This window comes from Macrosteles quadrilineatus, unplaced genomic scaffold, assembly GCF_028750875.1.
Source record: "Macrosteles quadrilineatus isolate MER2022 unplaced genomic scaffold, UCM_ALF_1.0 Scaffold_6__1_contigs__length_79288215, whole genome shotgun sequence".
Classification (NCBI taxonomy): Eukaryota; Metazoa; Arthropoda; class Insecta; order Hemiptera; family Cicadellidae; genus Macrosteles; species Macrosteles quadrilineatus.
This window is the reverse complement of record NW_026542599.1, coordinates 69932917-69952411: the sequence shown is the minus strand read 5'-3', so window position 1 is coordinate 69952411 and position 19495 is coordinate 69932917. Positions and strand designations below refer to the sequence as shown.

Here is a 19495-nt window from a genome sequence, read left to right as displayed (position 1 = left end):
CTAAACCTAGACAGTAACATTATATTCCCACGATCAGCTGATCTTGAAGACAGTAAATTAGGAATTTTACATATACTTCAAATAGGCATAAAAGAATTTGCTTAATTTTAGAAATGAATATTGTTAAAGGATTTACAGTGGCTTTTTATAAGGAAATTTTTAATTTTACTAATCCACATCTGTAAAAGATGCACAACATAAATTGAGGAAATATTCATAATTTATTTCAGTTACCTAGTCTAAAGTGCAACTATTAAAACTATAAAATATATTAACTTTTATTTTGTTAATAGTCTCTAAAAATTTGCCAAAAATATTAAAAAATAAATATAATAGGAGTTTTAATAGTTTGAAACGCTAATAAGCACGAATCATAATCGGTAGTTTTATCAAAGCTGACATTTTAATTGAATATTATGAAAAAAACTAATTTATAAATAAAAATAAAAAATTGTTTGTAAAATGTTATGAAAGTAAACATGAAAATGAAGACCCCAAGTGAATTTGCGTCACAATTTCAGACAAAATCACCGCTTGGTCGGTTGAGGCACTTTGCACCTTATGTTTGTCATACTTAACACTCCAGAGTAGTCAACGAACATGGTAAGTATTGTGTGTTGAGTAGTTCCAACTCATAGATTGTAGTGTGTGTATAACCTGTCCGCTGTTGTATTGTAACTGGCCGTGCAATGAGGGAGCAGTGATAGTGATAACAAGGTTTTCAAACCTAATTTGTTCATCTCAAACACTAAGTTTTTTACAACACAGATACAGACCTGCTTTTCAAAAACTTGTGAACAAAAAGGTGTCACTCTCAATTTTTTCTATTTTCAATGTCCATTTGGCGAGATAATTTGAATAAATTAACACGTTCGCTGCGGTTGCGGGAACAGCTTATGTGCTATGTGGATGAGTGTGTGAAAATGTTTAAATTTAGTTTCATCCATTAGAAGAGCATATTATAGCACGCACTATATTCCAACAATTGTGGACATAGCTTTATAATAAACCGATAGATAGCAGCACTAAACAAAAGTGCTAACAAGCCCTCAGTATTGCCAAATGGGGGGAAAAAGCTAGGGGCAATGTATTCGGATACACCATAAAAGGCATCAAGCACAATTTTGAGGTTAGGTTCCTTCCACAATGCTACACACTGCACACTACAATCGTTATTCTCTACCATGTCACTAAATATAAGTCAAAACCCCACACTACACTGTTCAAAAAGGACTGACACAGTAAAATACAAAAATGGCCGATCCGAAAACGAATTGCACCGAAATGACGTATGAAACGGATACTACACGGGACAAATAGCAATGTTCCCCGCCGAATGCTGGGCTCACAACGAGGCAATTTCAGTAAGGGAGCACAGCGCTACATTTATAATAGACCGTGTGGGGTGCTCAGGTACTACAATTATAGTAGCCTGCAGCGAACGTGTTAAGCGTAGTAAACTATAATTTTTATTTCATGACTTTTCCCCTTCATATGCTGCGATAAAAGCTTGACTAAAACCCATAATGAACTACAATTATGATCCAGACTAACGACTTGCTTTGTGCTAAATGTGACCTGATATAACTTGAATACATGACGTTGTGTACAAAGTTTATGTAACAGTGACTAAAAAGTAGTAAAATGTGATCTTAGTTTATACAAACAAACTTTTGTCAAATTTTTATTAATCTTCTGTCAACAGTTTTAGATCTACATACAATTAATTGAAAACAAAACAAACGGTACTGAAAGACAAAGTAATGAAACCGGATCTGTCAAAATCTTAATACATAATCTTGTGTCATAAGTTGTAATTATGATTGTGTGAGAAAAGTTGAAATCACTATTTCATCCATCAAAGTTGTACACGTGATTTTCTGCTATATTTTGTACATATAGCTTTCTTTCTGCCATAAGCTGCACAAATCATTTTCCAGCACAAGTTGTTCATGTACTGTAAAAGTTGCATTGTAAAAAAATATTTCTCTGAGATAAAATTTTTAAACTCTCCCTCAGTGTTAGTGTCTTGTGTAAACTCTAGATTTGTATTGTATTGTATAGTACCGTATGTTTCATTGTGAAGTAGGTAGTTGGTAATATGTTGGTGTTCTAGAGAATATTCATTTTTTTATTATGGTTTTAGTTCATTTGAGTACCATCATTTTACAGAAAAAACTTAGATCGATACTTACTGTATGTTTATTTGAAAGTAAATTGTTGAACAAAAAGTGATTGGCAGTCAGTTATTGGTGTAAGTTATGTAAAAAAATACTTTCATACATAATAATTGTTGAGTTGGTTTCAAAATTTTTCAAAAATGTTTTAGAGTGACCCTTCTTAAGTGTTAGTGGATCAACAAGTATATAAAAATTCATACCAAGCTGTATTCTCAAAAGGTTGTAAATTAAGTTCATAAATGTAAACTGGTGGTTAAAAATATTGGTTAAAAATATTTTATACTAAAACAGAAATACATTAAAAAAGTTATCCAAACACAAATATAAACATAACAAAGGCTTTTTGCAGACCGGTCTCAAACAGTAAATGATTATTAAAATTCTATATGTAAGAAAAAAATAAAAGTAAATTTTTGTATTAAATCTCCCATTTTTCACCTACTTATGTAACGTAGGATAATTATTATACCTACTCATAAAAAATTTTGAATATTGAATAAAACTGATAGTAGTATACAAAATCATTCGTTTTGATATAAATAACAGGGATAGGGAAATATTGTATCATTACCATTGAAACATGCATTAATGAAGAATGAAGTGTAAAATTGTAACCTTCAGTTCAGGAATTTCAAAAAAAGATTTTTTAACAAGTTTAAAAAATGTTTTCATGTCTTGTAGGAGGTTGGAGAGGATTCCAAAATCGCTCGAAGTTTTGAAAGAATCAAGTCAATAATTGCGAAAAACAAAAGAAAGAGAAAAGAAGCAATAGAAAAGAATGAGAATGAAAAGAACTTCAGATTGGAAGAACTAGTGAGGGAAGTTGTGTCTCAGAAGAAAGAGTGTGGTATTCAAGAGACATCTATCAGCAACTCGCCGAGAGATAGTGTGAGGTAATTTTTAATTTTTTGATGTTCAGAAGTGCTACAACGAATTATTGCTTCTCGCTCATTTATAAAAACATCTTGATAACTTGATAGAAGTGTTATTGGACTGTTGTCCAAGAGGTTCATAAAACCTTCTTTCATTTTTTCCCAGAAATATTTCATTTGAGGATATAGATGATATACCTTGCTTTGCCAAAAAGATCAATTGTTTTACAACAATCAGACCACAGTAGCTTAGTGAGTGTGTCCTGAGCGGGAAAGCCACATTTCTAGGTTGGAGAGAGCGGACTGGCGAAATGCAGTTATCATTGACTTGTCCATCGATAAATTTGTCTATCATCACAAATATCAGCAAGTCCATGGTGACAGCCAGTTAAGCTAACAATAATTTGTTATAATCAATGCATCGTGTGCTCCACCATTTACTATACTTAAGTTTCTCTTACAGGATTCTACCATAGACTAACCAACACATGTAGACTTCTCACCCCATTGTAAATTTTGAGGATCATTTTTTGTGTCTAGTTCATCTCCGGTGCCACTGATCGCTAGTGTCAACAAAATTTTGTTTCTGTTATTTAAGGGTTAAGTTCATGATTTGTGCTTTATTATTTCATTATTTAACTATAGGACAAGTTATTGTTTATGATTATATGGATTTATTTTACCAGACGAGGTTTTAAATTACTGAAATAACAAGAAACATGTTTTAAACAAAACACAACCTCTACAGTGCACCGGACAGAACAATAAAATTGTGTTTAGCTGTTCCTAAGGATGAGAAATCTACTAAGGGAGTATGTTTTATCTATGATTCTAATCTCAGGTCTGGTCCACTCTCAGTATGTCATGGTAAAATGAAAGAAATATCGCCAAAACTACAGAAGTTTTTACCCTAAGTAAATACAGCCTTTTGCAGAAAAGTTACAAATCTCTTTTTGGTCAGGTACATGGATGACCGAGCCTACTGTCGGACTATACAACAGGTGATGGAAGGGAAGACTCAGGTGGATTCACAATGTTACCAACAGAACCCGAGCTCTCACAGCACTCCTCAGCGCCACTCTGGGTATAAATATAAATATTTTTACAGCTTCTTTATTACTGAGGAATACTGTTTACTTAAATCGCATGCAAGGAAAACTAATTTGTGTAATGCAACACTTTATTTCAGTAGTACTATGATGTCGTCGAGTTGGTATGGCTGCTTACATTGAATACTGACTATGTTTTTGACTTAAAGTTTTTATTTTATTCAGCTATTCGCTGAAGTAAGCCATTAAACATCGAAAAATCCTAGGATTCTAGTCCAGGAGTCCCGAAACGGCACACGGAAGATTTCTCAGGTGCCGTTTGACGTCACTAACTGCTGACGTCACTTTGAGGTAACACCAATACCGCAACGATACGGTTTTCAGCCATCGGCCTCGGTGGTGCAATGGATAGCGTTGCGGGCTGATAATCCGGATGATCCGGGTTCGAATCCCGCCGGCGGCATTAACTTTTTATCAACAATTTTTTCATATCAGCAAGTTTGGTTGGTTTGGTTAGGTTGACAGTTTAATTTTATAATTAAAAGATTATAAAATTGGAATTTTAGACAATTATAATTTTATTTTATGAACAAAACTATTTTTTAGATTAGTAAACCTTTATTAGATTTTTCCATTATCAGCATGTTTGGTTAGTTTGGTTAGGTTATGACAGTTTAATTTAATAATAGAAAATTATAAAATTGTCTGTTTCTTCAGACGCAGCAGTTAGTGACGTCAGCAGTTAGTGTCGTCAAACGGCACCTTAGAAATCTTCCGTGTGCCCCACCGCAGGAGTCCAGTCTGTAACGTGTATATAGTCTGTATGATGAAACCTGTCTTTATTTACCTGAGACTGTACTGAGCCTTAAATAATTTTCCATTCCCCAGTTAGACGGAGTCAGAGTAAGGGGATTTGCACTACCTTCATTCTAATTTCACTTAATCAGTGGCATTATACCATCATTCGATAACAAAAATACACTAAAAAAACCATGACATGCTTGTTTATTCATGAGAAATGTTTTGTTAACATGCATTATTTAATGTGGGAATATTCAATTGATTTAATATGGTTTAGTAATACATTATATGTAGTGAAAATTTTGTCTTCAGCACATTTGGTGATCAATAGTTAATATTTTTCAATATGTAGAAATACATTGGTCAACCGATATTTGTTTGCTCACTGAGCGATGTTTTACATTACATAGCTACTACGAAGTTACGTCACCTCCACCAAGACTGCGCGTGGAGACAGTCGCAACTCCTTCCCCGGACAACCCTCTCTGCACTGTTATCCCACTGCACGGAGACGACGTAAGGATACGAATAGACGAGGAGGAGAGGGAGAAGGGTGACATAGACATCAGAGAAGACGAGTTGTACACGAGCATCATGGCGGAGGCGATGAGTGTCGCTCCTACCATATCCGCTCCGGAACTAAACCTGCCGAGGGTGGATGATTCGCCGAGACTTGTGGAGCGAAGACGATCACTGTCGTCACCGGCGCATGGGCTGCACCGACGCTCCTACCAACTGGCCACACGGCGCGAGAGTTCAGAGGGTAAGACGACGACCAGAGAAAACGCAACCTAGGCTAATTTTACTGTAAGATCTGTAGCATGATCATTTTCAAAGTGGCTCACTGTCGAGTGAATATCTCGACACACAACGAGCATGTATCTCGAGTGTCGCTAACACTAACGCTTCCACTGGGTTTCTGGTTTCAACCACATTTGCATTGATGGACATATGTAATGATTTATCGTTAAGGTTTTAAAAATATCAAACAATTTAGACTGATACAGGTTTTTGCTTAGAAGTTATGGATTTGATTTTAACAGTATAGTTATTGGTAATGAAATTAAAAATAATGTTTAATTTGAATGAGTGAAAGCTATATTAATTACATAGATAGAGTAGATTTTTTTCACCTTAACGGTATTTAAATAAAAGATTTTGTTGAATTTACAATCAAGTAGTATAAAGATAACATTTTAAAGCAATTTTCTTTGTTAAATAACTTTTCTATAAATTCAAGCTGCAAAGTAAATACTGTAACTAACTTCAGTAGCACACTAATAATGTTTGACTCATTATACCGTTTTGTAACTTTCCAGTTTCAAGTTGAAAACATTCATAAATAAAAATATATAAACTCCTATAATTGAAATAAAATATATATTTGTAATTTAAAGTAGTCAAATGGTAATCCGCAAATAAAATAACTAATAAAACTTGCGTAGCTTATGTTGAACTAATGTGTTAAACAAATGCCTTAAATAATTAGTGAAAACCTGGCGGACCAACGACTGTAGCCAACAGAAGGAAGTTAAACGAGAGGTAATTACTGGATGACTTCTGGTTGACGCATGCATCTGCCTTGTGGAGTGGTCCTACAGCATTAGTTTGCTTTGCTTTTGGACAAACTTTTGGCATTTCTAGCGTAGAAGTGTGGAATTTTCTGGTTTGAATTTGTATACAATATGACATGGTAGAATTTTTAAACCATGACTCTTAACAGCATTGTGACGTACAGTAAGAATTTATCAAGCACATTTTAGGGTTTTAGGGTTGTAAAAATTGAAGATTCCTTGGAAATTGGTACAAAAATAGAGTTGATTTTATGGGTTAGCTTCTCAAACAAAAGGCAAGTTTGATCGCTGGAATATCCTTGAATATTGCAAAGATCTGAACTTCTTTGCAGCTTCTGCAATAATTTTCGCAATCATCTTTCACTCATATATCACTATAGAACCAAAATGTGTTAAGGCTTAATTGCAAAGACTATCACACTTTTCAATCTCGCCCATCTACTGTGTATCTCTAAACCTAATTGTACCTAGGTAGTATGGGAAGAGTTACCTGCAGATAGGCAGGGTTAAACTCTAATCCTAAAATTCATCACATGAATCCCAAAACATTATTTATGATATTATATTAGATTATAAGGCAGAGAGCACAATCACAAATTAGAGACAAACTTTTAGTCTAGAAATAGTTTTTCACAGTCACAAGCACTTGGATGGTTCGGTTATAACAGTTGTGAACAGTGCTCCATTTGTAAAAAATGAGATGTCAGAACTGCAACCTAATGGGAATTATGACCCCCTCAAAAAGTTTTTGAGAGGTACCAGAACGCTGTTCCCTGCAAATCGAGCATTGGTTGTGAACGATGGTTTAAGGTTTTTACCTGAATTTGAGATGGGGTTTGATTTAAAACTCTCTGAATACTTGGTGACTTCAATGGTCGATTTTGCTTGAGTACAAATTGTAAATACTTGACGGCATGTTATATAGTTAACCTGAGAGGTATGTCTGCTGAGAGGTTACATCTTGTTGAATATTTATATTCAATTGGGATTTAAATATATTATTTGCCCAAATTCTGTTTATTCCATAAAACCTCTTAGACCTAAAAAGGTAAAGGAACAAATCAGAAAAGTAAAACAATTTTAGGAAAAGAGAAAAAATGTCAAAAGAAAATTTTTTTACCACAAAATTAGGATTATTTCATCATCAAGGGTTTTGTTGTTCAAATTTTACTGTATTTGAAAAAGTGAGATAAGCATTTAATACATGTACCATATTTATATCTCTTGAGAAATTTGAATAGTCTTCATTCAAAGTATCTTAGTTGTAATGTAAGTTCAATTCTAAACATGAGAAAAGTAGGGTTTACATTTTTCAGCCTTCGTTTTACCATAACATCGCTGTTCCTCTACCTACCCCTCATAGTTGTATAATTCATCTACAGCTTGCAGTACATGTCAGGATTAACTTTCAACTGTATTTGTTGGATTTATACTTCATAAATGGTTACAAGAGGAAGTTAAGTTACGTTTAGTGTCCGATATATCAAAGGTTGGACCTGAAAGCGTTAATTAAAACACTAAAACCAAATAATGGTTATGTACACTTCGCACTTGTAGATACAAACGATTTTCATTGAAATTTGTTTTCATTTTCTCCTCTACTATATAATGCAACAATATCTTCTAGAAATTAACTTTCTTAATTTTAAGGGTTGTACAGTATTTTGAACTTTTGCTTGTATGCTTGAATACTCGCTAAGCACATAAGACTGGTTCTACAAAACTCGCTACTTGCTTGCTTTTTTGCTGCATTTGCTATGACTTCGCTTGCAGCAAGCGAGTGGATTTTACAAAACTGAAACTACTCTAGCTTGTACATACAGCAGGGATTTGCTGAGTAGACTTTGTAAATTTGGCACTTAGACTTCCGAACGAGAGTGAAGTATTTTTACTTTCATGCACGTTACATTTCATCAACCCAACCCCCTTGCCAACAGCAGATGTCCTTGTCTTACTTACCTATTACGTTGGAGAATTTACATTTCCATCTCGTTGAGTTGTAATCACCAATTAACCCTTTGAGTGTTGCGATTTTATGATCCAAGTTTGAAGTTTAGGATGAAAATTGTAAATTTAATATTCCGCCTTGAAGATAATAACTTTAGTAAGATAATAATTAGAAGATAATAATTTACAGAAATGATTCAAATGGTGAACCTTATACTGTAATTAATCTCTTCCTTAGTGTATCCAACTGCCAATTTTGTAGTCTGTTGTATTGTGATTGTCATAAAGAATTTGTAAACAAATTAATAGTTTCTATCACATTCCATAGACAAATAGAATAAATATAGACTGTTAAAGAAGGTTCCGGCGCCCACCGCTAGGTTTGCCGTGTAGTTACGGTGCACACCGCTGCAGGCGAGGAGTGCAGAAGCCGTATGCGACCAGCAGACGCTGCAGCGGTGTGCGCCGTAACTACACGGCAATCCTAGCGGTGGACGCCGGAACTTATGCTAACCTCAGCACAGCTGACGGTCTATATTTATTCCATTTGTCTATGGAATGTGATAGAAACTATATTAATTTGTTTACAAATTCTTTATGACAATCACAATACATTCTACAAAATTAGCAGTTGAATACATTAACGCAGAAATTAATTACAGTATAAGGTTCATCATTATTGAACCATTTCTGTAATTTTTTAGGGTTCACTCCAATGCGTTCTCATTTTACCAAAGCCATATAAAAAAATTTAAACCATCTCACTAATAGCTGAAGTAGGTACTGAGTTGTAACTAATCTTTTTCAAAACTAATACAACAAGTCTGACCTAGAGTCAATCTTGTACTCTGCCTGAACCGTCTGTATAAAAAAGAGGACATAAGTGAAAAAAAAACGTCTCAGTAACACTCAAAGGGTTTATTCACAAAACTCCATGATTTGACTCGGAGTAATAAAGTCACATATGGACGAGACTCATGCAAGGTTTTATCGTAGAATTTGTTGAGTGTGAGACCTACCCTTGAGTGAAATACTTTTTGAGGTTACTATTTTTACAAATGCTATATTTTTTTCAATTTTTGAATTAATTTTCATAATATTTTGTATTTTTTGATCTGGTAGTAATTAATCTTTTGTTTGTGTTTTGGTATTTTTCATAATTCAAAATACTTTTAATGATTTTTATTTTAAAATAGTGGATTAAATTGAGTAATCACCACTTTATATGATGGTAAATTAAACATCTATTTGCTTTAGGTAGCTTTAAAAATCACTAGCTGAATCATCATTTATTGAAAAACCACCATGAACTTTTATGTGTTTTATGGAAATTGTTTTATTTCAGCTCATGGCTTGTTTATTATACTAAAATAATTTTTACTTATAAACTTTACATTTTTGATTGGGATTGATAGTTTATTTACATTTACAGACTTATTAATTTAGCTGAAAAATGTGTTCAGACTAATACTAACGTGTTATTTTTTTTTATTTCATCTCATTGAAATCACATGCAAAGTTTCTCATTAATGGAAATTGCCTCAACCCTTTAACTTCACGTAACTAACAGTTTTTTTCTCTTTTTTTCAGAAAACGAGCTGAAGAAGAAACTGGAAACTTGTTGCGAAGAGGAGCCAAGTCAAAAGGAAGCGACTCCGCCGAATAAAAAAAAACCCTGGTTAACTCTAGTTTCTTATGTTGATGAACTTACAGTTGGCGGCCGACGAGACTCGCAAGGGAATTACGTCGATGGGATCGGAAGCTTCCCAGGCTTTGGCCAAAATAAGACTGTTAAAGTGCCACAAGACTGTTTTCCACAGCATTGTTATCAGAGGTGAGTTCGACAATCTGCGTTGATCGTGATTCCATTGATAGCATTGATACATGAATATATGATACAATATGGCAGTTAAGGGCAGTACTGTAGTTCCGAGCCTTAGGATGTCTTCACACAGCTTGTGTAGGTTTCAAACCCAAATTTACCGTAAACAAACTTTACTATGCAGCATTGCTACAAAAACTGGAGAAATTTTATAACTGGTTAAGCTTACATTCTGACGTTCCAAAAAAGTAAAAATAAATAACTAAGTATTTTACTAATCAGGGTTCACTTATTAGCGAGGGCTGGATAGCCAATTGGTTGAAGTACTCCTCTATCAATTAAATGAGGAAGGTCAGGATCGAGGAAGCTGGATCGATTCCAGCTTTTTGATGGTTCGAAACTGGACCCAGTTTTGTTTCTGATAATTTTTGAAGTAAAAAATTATCCTGACTGATGAAACAGCTGATCTTAGTCAGTAAAAAAGTTACACAGATCACCTCACAACATTCTACACTCATCCCTTACCTTATATTTGGGTTAAAATATGCACCTAGGTGGCGTTACCATCTCATAATGATAGTGATAATAACCCATTGATAGTTTTTATCTTGTATGTTGTTGCTCAGGTCACATTGCTGTGATGACTGTATGAACACCTGTCTGGGCCAGTGGTGGACCAACATGAGAACCTCTGTACTACAAGTGGTGGACACTCCAGCCTTTGAGTGGGTCATCCTCGTACTCATCTTGTATGTTGTTGCTCAGGTCACACTGCTGTGATGACTGTATGAACACCTGTCTGGGTCAGTGGTGGACCAACATGAGAACCTCTGTACTACAAGTGGTGGACACTCCAGCCTTTGAGTGGGTCTTCCTCTTACTCATCTTGTATGTTGTTGCTCAGGTCACATTGCTGTGATGACTGTATGAACACCTGTCTGGGCCAGTGGTGGACCAACATGAGAACCTCTGTACTACAAGTGGTGGACACTCCAGCCTTTGAGTGGGTCTTCCTCTTACTCATCTTGTATGTTGTTGCTCAGGTCACATTGCTGTGATGACTGTATGAACACCTGTCTGGGCCAGTGGTGGACCAACATGAGAACCTCTGTACTACAAGTGGTGGACACTCCAGCCTTTGAGTGGGCAATCCTCTTACTCATCTTGTATGTTGTTGCTCAGGTCACATTGCTGTGATGACTGTATGAACACCTGTCTGGGCCAGTGGTGGACCAACATGAGAACCTCTGTACTACAAGTGGTGGACACTCCAGCCTTTGAGTGGGTCATCCTCGTACTCATCTTGTATGTTGTTGCTCAGGTCACATTGCTGTGATGACTGTATGAACACCTGTCTGGGCCAGTGGTGGACCAACATGAGAACCTCTGTACTGCAAGTGGTGGACACTCCAGCCTTTGAGTGGGTCATCCTCGTACTCATCTTGTATGTTGTTGCTCAGGTCACATTGCTGTGATGACTGTATGAACACCTGTCTGGGTCAGTGGTGGACCAACATGAGAACCTCTGTACTGCAAGTGGTGGACACTCCAGCCTTTGAGTGGGTCATCCTCGTACTCATCTTTGCGTCGAGTATCACCCTCTGCTTCGAGGACATCTACCTCGACAGAAACGTCTTCCTCAAAACCATTCTTTACTGGACTAATTTCGGGTTCTGTTTGCTGTTTATCGTTGAAATGGTGCTTAAGTGGATCGCATTGGGGTTTTATAGATACTTCACTAGCTTTTGGACAGCTTTAGATTTTATTATTGTTTTTGTAAGTATAACTCAACGATTCTTCTATTATGTGAGATGTGTTGTGTTAATTTAGATTGAGTTTTACAAATAAAGTACAAGCATAGGAAACAGTGCAGGTTTAAGCTATGGTTCCGCAGACTGCGGAAATAACGTTGCGGAAATTCACTTGTGTCCAAACTAGCAACGAGTATGGATAGGAAGATAAAAGCCCTCGTTGCTTTGATGCTGTATGATGATATTGATGATGATGTTGTCGATCTTTTATCTTTATTGGTGTCAAGTCATAGTGATTGAAGTGATATATTTAAGAATCGGGACAGTGAAGGAGCTTACAACATACTTGTTCTTAAACGTTTAGTAGACAACAAAACAAAGTTTAAGCGGTACTTCCTTGTGTCAAAAGACCAATTTTTCTTTTTGGTTGATCTCATCAAAGATCACTTGCCCACCAACGCTACTAATCGAGGCAAACAACCTTTGAATGCCGAGATTAAACTAGTAATAACATTAAGGTATGTACCAACATTTAGCATTTTTGTTATTTATTTAACAAAACCGCACAAGACATAATGAAACTGCACGGTCACAATTATTGATGGCTCTTCTCCGCTGGCAGAATCCACACTGTCACTGCTCTCAGACCAGTATGATTTGTCCGCCATGTGGAAACTCACGTCAGTGGAACCGCACACAGGGGAACTCCATTTAACCAGTGGCGTTGTAATTCCGCAGCGGAAAAAATCGCATTGCATGGCGGAGATTACACACAGTCTGTGGAACCATAGCTTTAAGTGATTCAAATAATGAGCTGGAGAATAAATAAATAGTCACTATCAGAGGGTTGAAAAAATGTATAACAACACACAACTTGGTTTCCTTGTTTGTATTTCTTGGAATTAATTAGAAGTAGTAATAATAATTCATCAATGTGATGAAATCAATGCAAAGATTTATTTTAAACAATTTAACACAAAAAAATAGTGTTTTACCGCATATAGAGAAATCAGAGAAGTGTTGTTTTAGAAAATAAAATATAAGTGCAGTAACAATTTCAACATTGTGTTTTGATAACTGTTATACACACATACGGTTACAAATTTTTAGGTTTAATATCATTACGGATTTTTTTACTTAGTTGTTAAAACCAACAATTGGATTCGGTTTTAATGTATAGAAACATCAATCTATTCTATTGGAGTAAGGTGTTTGTATATAAATAATAAAATGTATATGTCTTTGTTTCCAGGTATCAATATTTAGTTTATTAATAGAAGAAAATGAAAATCTCAAAGTCCTGAGGTCTTTAAGGACGTTAAGAGCTTTAAGGCCGCTCAGAGCAATATCTAGATGGCAGGGAATGAGGGTATGTGGTGTCTGCTTCAATTCCGGATTTTGGTTCTAATTACATAATTTAAATTTGATTTATTTTCCTTTCTTTTATTCTTCACAATAGTTCAGAGTAGAGTTCATGAGTAATTTTATTCGTGGTGAGTAGGTAGCAAAAATGTTTGCATTTTGCACGTTCAGGTAACATATCAATAAAATTCTGTATTGATTTCTTGTTTTCAACTCCTATGATAGGAAATACAATTGAATTGTTTTTTGCCCCCCAACTTTTTTTTGTTTTTTGAAACCCCATAACCAACTTTTTCCCCAGTTGTGTGATTTCCCCACCAAACGATGTAGGCTTATTTCAATTTGTATATAATTAATATACTGAAAATTCAAAATTGGAAAATTTTGCGTATGGGGTTTCTGCAATAAACAATTCAATTACATTCTAAAGATGAAACTGAAACAAAACATGTAGGATCACTGTATTACTTTGATTATAATCAACATAAAAATTTGTAAAAAAAAAATAAATAAAGCGGTTTCAAAATTAATTTTTCATAATGTCCTGTTGGACAATTTAAGAAAATTGAAATGCTTAAAGAATGCTTCTGTTCACAGATAGTTGTGAATGCGTTGATGTACGCCATTCCCTCCATCTTCAACGTCCTGTTAGTGTGTTTGGTGTTTTGGCTCATTTTTTCTATTATGGGTGTACAATTTTTTGGTGGAAAGTTTTTCAAATGTGTTGATGACGACGGAGAGCTTCTTCCAGTATCTGTAAGTCACTTCTAAGACTAAGAGAAAGACGTTATATCCATAATTTTTTTTTCGTTTACATCCTTTCTTGATTCAAACAAATTAGTTTTAATACATTTACATGACGTTTAAATAATCAAATATTACTAGGCATGAAATATGGATTTCATTTGGCATTACCATTGATAAGATTTACTTGACCAAAACTATGATTAGTGGACTATGACATAAGATATTCGGTAAAAATATATTTTCCTTTCATAATCATAAACACCCATACAGTAGCAAAATTACTGAAGAAATTTTAAATACTGGTAAAAATCAAGAAAACGTCATTTTCTATGTATCGGTATATTATGTGTATTTATGGTTAATAACTGTTGTTGTTTCAGGTTGTAAAAAACATTCATGAGTGTAAAGATAATAATTTTACGTGGATAAATTCCAAAATTACTTTTGACAATGTTGGAAACGCTTACTTAGCTTTATTTCAAGTGGTGAGTAGAAACTTGTTTGTTAAAAATACAGGGTGAATCAACCCACCCATACACATTTTGGCCCAACAAGTGTTAAAAAAACCTTTTTCATTGAAAATCCGCCATTTAATTTTTTTCCCGTGGGCTGCAATTTAAAAATGTCACTTTAGGCACTTTTCTGTCAATGTAAGCATCAATAAAAGTAGAAATATATGTCCAAAAAGTAATAAAAAAAAAACGAGTAACAGGATGAAAATTAAAGACATTTTACAAATTTTTGAAGTAGGTCGTTTTTTGAAGGTAAAGGAGTGCGATTTTCGAAAAACGCAAATAAAGGTCTTGCAGAAAATGTAATTCTTGACCTTTAAAATTATTTCAAATCTTTGCTTGCTCTTACTGTTTTCGAACTATAGCCGTTTAAAAATACAAGTTTTTCTCAAAAAAGGGGGATTTAAGGGAATCTTTTTGGGGGGTTGTAGTTTTAAAATGTAACTTTTTTAATTTACTAGGTGGTTTGGGACCAATACGGACCTCCACAAAAAATGTCAGATCCCTCTAGCTATTGTAGAAGTGGGTAAACATTTGTATAACTGATCAGTGAGTCTAGTGAGTTACACAAGCGGCTGTATAAAGAATTAAAGTATCCCGTTAAAGTATGTGCACGGGTGGTCTGATTCACCCTGTATATCGTACATAGCTGTCAATAGACACTCTTAGAACAGTTTACATGTTTTTTAACACAGCAAAAAACTGCATTGCTAAATATCAAGCTTATACTGCTTGATAAATCTCACACTTCAAACATTGTCTCAAATGTGACTGACTTTCTACTCTTGTTATGAAATATACTATTTTAGACTACTTATCTGATACAAGATGGAACGTTTCAGGCCACATTCGAGGGATGGATGGAGGTGATGGCAGATGCTGTGGATGCTAGAGGAGTTGATGAGCAACCCGAGTACGAGGCCAATCTGTACGCCTACATCTACTTTGTTATATTCATCGTATGCGGAAGCTTCTTTACGCTTAATTTGTTCATAGGAGTAATTATAGACAATTTCAATATGCTCAAGAAAAAGGTATGTAAGGGGCGATTTTCTATTTTGTTAGTGAATTGTACATGCATATTGCTGGTTTCAAACTTAAAAAACAAGGGTTGTATTGATTTATACAACAAGCTTAAGTCATGTCCAAGTGAGCTAGTTCTGATCTGACAGCAGTGTGGATGTATAGCATCTAGTTTTCCTGGTCAGGAACCGATGAGAACCTCTTTAGCGAAGGAGTGGGGGGACGTGACATCACTCTTCTCTTGAGGGAACACCATTACCACAACGATACAAGGGAAAGCAATATTTTTTTATTAGTAAACCTTCATTCAATTTTGATCTTGTATCTTTTTTATATTATTAGCAAGTTTGGTTGGCTAGGTTAGGTTATGACAGTTTAATTTTATAATTAATTTTATAATTTTTCTTAAATCAACGTGAGGGGCTCTCCCACAATCCGCCACTCCTTCGCAAAATAGGTTCTCATCGGTTCCTGACCAGGAAACTGAGACGCTAGTCTGTATTCTTTTATTTTGGCCTATTCCACTATTCCAGCTGTTTCTCACCCTATGCAACTATTGTCGTAGTAACTGTAAACAATGCCGAGGAAAATTTAGACTCTGGTCAAGGAAAATTTGATTTGTTCTCTGTGTAAAGAGTATCAATCCTTAAACAAATATTTTGCCAGTTGACGGATGTGCATGCAGAAAAGTGCTTAGACGAAAAAAATTTTCAAGTGGGTTAAAAGTGTGCAGAAGGCTATGCCAATTGGTACGTGCAGCTGGTGTTGATAAGTTACTATCGTGACAGAGATTTCAGTTGGGATTAAACTTGGCTTTACTGCCGTGTTTAAGACCACCAAAGGTTTACTGGGTAGTGTTAGTGGTGTACCTATCAAAAAGGTAATGTGCAGTACAGTAACAAGCTCTAGGTCAAGAACAATAACCTTAATTTACGTACAACCCATGTACAAATATGTAATTACAGTACAGTAGTTACTAAAAAATAGTAGTGATTACATTTTTCATACTGGTACTTTTGGAAGTCTAAAGCGATACAAGTATGTATTTATAGCCTAATAACATATCATCGTTGTATTTATGACAAAGATAATTTAAAATCAATAGTTCATTATATTTCAGATTTTCTCTTTTGTTTCAGTATGAAGGGGGAGTGTTAGAAATGTTCCTCACCGAAAGTCAAAAACATTATTACACAGCGATGAAGAAGCTGGGCAGAAAGAAGCCACAGAAAGTTATTAAGAGACCTTTGAATCAGTTCCTAGCAATGTTTTATGATTTATCAAATTCTAGAAGGTAATGCTATTTATTTGTTCTACTTTTGTTGCTTTGAGCAAATGCGCTTTTGACTATGTTAGCATAACATTCTTCTGAATCTAGCTATTATAGTTGTTGGTTTGAAGCAAAAACATTTCAATAGAACACGGTGCTCCACAGAGGTACGTTTTGGGACTCGTTTTGTTTGTAAGTATAAAGGATCTGCCATGGCCCATTCGCTGCAGTTTTGTGATGATGCTATTTATTCAGACGTGCCTAATAATTTTAGTAAACTTACAAAATCTACAAATGAATACCTGTGTAATCTAGTAGAGATAACAAATACAGTATATTTTGTCATGAACTCTCATTATTTAAATATATACGTGTTCTTAGATGTTGTATGGGTTTAATAATGTAAATTATACATGATACAATATACTGTCAAGATTGAAGTAGCACGTTGTTCAATCTGTTTCAGGTTTGAGATTGCAATATTTGTTTTGATCTTCCTCAACATGTTGACGATGGGTATCGAGCACTATAACCAACACCATGCAATATTCTTTGTGTTGGAAGTTAGCAACGCCTTCTTCACCACTGTTTTCGGCTTAGGTCAGTATGAAAAGTTGAAGTGGTATTAGTGATAAAGCTTACTGGATACAGTAGAGCACTGGTTCTTTTAGTGGAAACAAAATAATACTTGACATTATATGACTTAAAACTTGTGATGTTGAACATAATTAGGTGAGGTCCACAAGTTTTATGAAAATATTTATATGAAACAGATCAGGAAAAATCAGTTAGCTCTCCTCTACCATTCCATTATCCTGTAGGTTATTGACTAGAATTTTGGCCTGTTGATAGACATCCTATTTCCATGTTAAAGTGTTGCTGTTTTAGAGTGAAAATATATGTAATTTTGTTGAGCTGCTACCAGTGTGTAGCTATCAACTAATTGCTGATTTCTTTTGTATAAACAGACTTCTTAACCAATCCAATCTGAAAAGACGATTTACTGGAAGCTATAGCATCCTTAATTAAACTAGTTTCTAAATTTAGTGTTAACACGATATTAAATTGTTTGTAGGCTTAGATGGAAAGTTAAATAGAAAGAAGTTAAAGTAGAATAAGAGAGATAGTACTGATAAAATGTAAAACTGTTTTCAGAGGCGATGGTGAAGATAATCGGACTGAGGTATCACTACTTCACCGTCCCTTGGAACATGTTTGACTTCCTCTTGGTTCTGGCTTCCATCCTCGGGATTCTCATGGAGGATATCATGATTGACTTCCCAGTCTCACCAACACTGCTCAGAGTTGTCAGGGTCTTCCGAATCGGCCGAATATTGCGGCTGATTAAGGTAACGTGTGCCTCATAGAAACACTATTACTTAGAATAACCGAGACAAATTTAATTATTGTGGTCCTGGTACCAAGATAATATTTTTTTTTATATTATGTCCTCGCAAATCATAGTACTTAAAATAGGTATTATGATGTCAACTGAAGCATTCTTGACTTTTCATTTGAATACATTTTAGAACTTATTGTCAAAACTGTTAATGCCACAATTGCAGCAACGTTGTGATCATATTCCACTTTCACAACTTAGTTAACATGGCAGAGGTCCTATGTTGATTTATTTTATTTTGCCTCTTTTCTATAAATACAATTTCAGCTCTGCATCCTACTAAAGTACGTTGTTCGGTCTAAGTGTATGATGTTTGGTCCATGTTTTTTACAGGCTGCCAAGGGTATACGAAAGTTACTGTTTGCTCTCGTAGTTTCTTTGCCAGCCTTGTTCAACATAGGAGCTCTCCTGGCTCTGATAACGTTCATCTACGCGATCATTGGAATGTCCGTGTTTGGCCATGTGAAGCAGCAACGAGCACTCAATGACATGGTCAACTTTGAGACATTTGGACGCAGTATGCAGCTGTTGTTCAGGTAATTCTCAGTTACGTGGAGAACACACCATTGCCATTAGTGGTGATTTTTTATTTTTGATGAGTTAGATTTTTTAGCTCAGGTAAAAAAAGTAGTATCAACTTACAGACAGTTAATTTAAAAAATACCCAACCCCATGAAATGCAGTTTTGCTTCACTATACTAGCAACAGTAGCAACTACTATAAATTCACACCCCAACCCCACCCCCACCCACCAAAGGATGGCAACTGCCACATAAATCTTTCAAAATTTAACATGATGGCTGTCTTAATATTATAAGAATGTGTTAATGTTTTACTCTACTCTTTTAGCGAATTTCCCTATAGGGAAGTAGCTATTACCGTAGGTCTCATGGTAAGACCTAAGCCCGGGACCGATTTACTTTTTCATTTTGATGTCCCCAGAGGCCAAAAACACCATTCGTTCAAATTTTTATATATCTATATATAGATATATATATATATATATATATATATATATATATATATATATATATATATATGTGTCCATCCGCACGATAACTTGAGTAATTTTTGTCCGATTTTGATAAAATTTGGTTTGAAGGTGTAAGGCGGGATAAACTTGAACGAGTTCGCGAACCAGCATGATCGGGCTATGGGAACGGGGGTTTATGGGGGGTTTTATGGG

At 35.0% G+C, this 19495-nt stretch overlaps 1 pseudogene; it reads left to right on the top strand.

Annotated features, from left to right (window-relative positions):
- Positions 1-19495, top strand: part of LOC128996296 (sodium channel protein 60E-like) — a 320829-nt pseudogene that overhangs the window by 270054 nt on the left and 31280 nt on the right.